The sequence below is a fragment of the Chelonia mydas genome, chromosome 8, assembly GCF_015237465.2.
Source record: "Chelonia mydas isolate rCheMyd1 chromosome 8, rCheMyd1.pri.v2, whole genome shotgun sequence".
NCBI classification, from domain to species: Eukaryota; Metazoa; Chordata; order Testudines; family Cheloniidae; genus Chelonia; species Chelonia mydas.
In genome coordinates, this window is record NC_057854.1 from 86683103 (window position 1) to 86686928 (window position 3826).

The following is a 3826-nucleotide window of genomic DNA, read 5'->3' on the forward strand; positions in this document are numbered from 1 at the left end:
CAGGGGCCAAAATCAGACCCTTTAGGCACTCCAAGTAATTCAGCCCCTATGTCTATTAATCCTAGGAACTTCTGCCAAGTTTGTAAATCGGGTACCAGATGTAATGGGTGCTTTTGCCTGATGATGTGAATATTCATCCACCAATACCTAGGATGAGATCACCCAAACATTTTATAGAGGACCCAAGCAGGTGATAACTAATGTTGATCATTAAATCAAAGCTGGATTTGACTTGGTGACCTAGAGGTGTGTAATAGCTGTGAAATATGATGGACTAGGTGGTAGCACTGTTTTCTTCTCAAATTTCTGATTCTCTGAAGGACTAAGATTGCACATCTCAAGCACTAAAGTATTCTCCCTGGCTCATAATACAAGAGTAGAGGGACATTTAAGTATATGAAAAGGTGGTAAATTAAAAACTAATAAAAGGACTTTTTTTTTCACAGGTGTGGTTTGTGTGAAACTTACTGCTTTAGGAAGTCACTGAAACCACCAATTTAACCAGATTCAAAAAGAGATTGGACATTATTTATCGTTAACTCTGGGTATTTTTAATAGCCATATAAATCGCTATGAAAGAATTGGAGGGGATATTAAACTCATGCTTCAGGGTTTAAACCAGTCTCTACTGGAGACCAGAATGAGACCTGTGTTAGGGGCAGATTATCCCACATCTGCCTACTGCAAGGTTCTTACACTTTCCTCTGAAGCATCTGGTACTGGCTGCTGTCAGAGACAGGATAGTGGACTAGATGGACTTTGGATCTGATCCAGTCTGGCAATTCCAATGTTAATGCATCTTGCACATCCTGGGTACACAAGTCTTTAGTGACTTTGCTGGAACATGTTTATCCTCTAATTATGTGTGGGATAGAGGGGGTGAGGTTTCAAATGTTCACCCAGGATTTAACATGTAGGTGATCTTCACGCCTTATCTGCATTACTCCTAGGACTGATTTAACAGTTCTTCTTCATCATCATCATCATCATCATGTAAGAATCCTCTCAATCTCCAAATCAAATAGGAGATAACAGTAACTGACATCTTTCTGCCATTCAGTGCATAGTGCACTAACATTGTTTCCTCCTCCTTAACATGTGAAAGTCCTGAAAGTGGCTATTAGATGCATCTGAACTCAGAAATAATACAACAGTAGAAGATATGGGAGCAACAGCGACATTTTGTCACATTGCATGGAGCCAGAAAGGACCCTATGTTTCAAAAGGTTTGTGCTAGGAGCTTTAATTGCAACAAAATACCAATTACTGAGTACAGTACTTTCAATATTAAAATGAGAAGTGGGGGAATCTAAACAATGTTTCCCACTGGTCAATAGGGCAATAAAAGTAAATGAAGTGATCTCAGATTTCATGGATGGATTGATACCTATATTTTAGATTTTAAAATACCAGGTAAAATTATCTGAACATACAAGTCAGTCACAGCTCTGTGATTCTTGCCTTCACTCTGGGTTATCAACATACTCTTAAAAGTTTTTGTACACAGATAATTATATAAAAGTACCTGAAAATTGTAAATATACAGTGGCCAAATTGAGTCATCCCTGAAATAATGAAATATGAATTCAGCCATCCCTGAAATGGCTTCTGTCTCATTTTAAAAGTAGGATTAAATGTCCTCGGAAGGATACCTGAAGAATATTTCATAAGTGGTTCCACACCCACAGGGGAATCCTGAAATGCAGTGTTTCTCTATTGACTCCTTATCTGTGGGTATGTACTAGGCTTGTGATGAGGTGTTTTGGGCAGGTAGCTGACATGGATATTTTTTTAAAATATCACATTCAGATATGAGGAGTTGAGAGGAGCGACACCTATTTGGATTTTGCTGATTGCTTGATATTTATATTACTGTAGCGCCTGTGATTATTGAGGCATGTTAATACTAAATCATTTTTTGTTTGTTTTAAAGTATTTAAGATACTCAATAGCTTTCAGGCATGAGTGCTTTTATTCATTAAAATGTGGTGTAACTTGCAAAAATGTTTAAAAATTAGGTTTAATTGTAGATTTACCAACCTTGACAGTATCTCTTTAAGGTAATTCCTGTATTCATGAAGTTTTTCCATTTCAACAGTTAACATTTCTGATTATTGCTAGTGTAACCCACTGGTCAGTGTGTGTTATGAGATACACAGGCACACAGAGGGTAACAGAAGGTGTTAATAAGTTACAGCCCTGATCTACAGCACCTAGTTCAAGTTGCCAAGACTCCTGCTTTCAGCTCTGGAAATCCCTGGTTCAGTCTTTAGGTTGGTGAAGATGGCTGTCATCACACCAGCAGTATGGTGGGTACAGTTAATGACATAGATCAGATCATATTGTTAATGAATGTGTTACATATATATCTGCTGTGGAGCCCATTTCAGGCTTAGAGAGAACCATATGAGCAAACCTCTGTTTGCAGAGAGTTTCAGTAGGGGACTGTACAGGTGCAGAGTTCATTGTAGGAGTGGAGCCTTAGTTATTAACACCTAAAAATATTAAAATTGACTTTTATTGTCCATGCTGAGATGGCTGACAAGTTAAAAAAAAAAAAAAAGCATTAATATGGTAAAAAGTAAAATAGAGTCTTAAAAGTGGTCAATTTTTAAAAAACCAGTTAAAAATCTTGTCAGGCTTGAGAGTAGAAAAGTCTGAACAGCATAGTTTCACTTTGGTTCATAGCCAATTTGTTTCTACTATTATAAACTATTAAATGTCAGGTTTACAAATAGAGAGACAAGGTAGGTGAAGTAATACTACAGCTAAAGTTTTGTTTTAAAGTAATTGTTTATACTCGCACTAAAACAAACCTATAAAAAACTTCTTCTACCAGTTCTAAAAGCATGATTTTACCATGGCCAAATTTAAGTTGCCCCTTAACTTTGTATGGGTTTACAATCAGATTTTCCTGTTTTAAAAAGTGTCTTTCGCAATAGGCGAGGGAGAAACAAATGCACTGTGAAACTGACCCCAAGGTTTTCTCACCTGCACAGAGTAAGCTGTAGCTCACGAAAGCTTATGCGCAAATAAATTGGTTAGTCTCTAAGGTGCCACAAGTCCTCCTTTTCTTTTTGCGAATACAGACTAACACGGCTGCTACTCTGAAAAGAGTAAAACACCGTGCATTTCCCCCCCTTCACTCACTCACAGTAACCTTGTAACAATAGAAAACAAACATCACTTTTGCCTTTTTTAAAAAAAAAGCTGTAGGTATCCCTGTAGCAGGACCCATCTGTGTTCAAACACAACAGGGGCTAGGAGAGTTTCGGCTCTAGTGTGGACATGAGTTAGCTGCAACCAAGATCCGCGGGATGAAATACACCAGTGTTCACGCACTATTTATGGTAATACACTGGGAAGGCGGTGGGGGGCTGCTCCCTGGTCAGATTTCCTGCACAGGCTGTGAACACCCTTTTAAAAGTGATGGGGAGCCAGCTCTGAACAACGGCGCTGGCTGCAGCAGCGCCAGGGAGGCTGGGCTTGTGCGGGGCCTTGTTCCCCTCGCAGCAGCAACTTGCTGCCCCGCCAGCACAAGCACCGCGCGAGGCGCTGAGGGAAGGGGAGGCCTGGCCCACGTGGGGAGCCATTGCAGCTGGGCCTGCGCGAGACAGGTGTCCGGCCCGGCCCCCGGTGCAGCTCCGCGTTGGTCTCCGTTCGCCACCCCTCACAGCGCACGCTTCTTCACGCCCCCCCCCGCACCACGCGGGTCCTGCGGTGCATCCTGGGAACTGTAGTCCCGCCCCACCGCCCGCGCGGTCTCCCGTCGCGGTAGGCCGCCTCCAGCTCCCGCGATGCTCCGCGCGCGGCAAAGCCCGGCTGT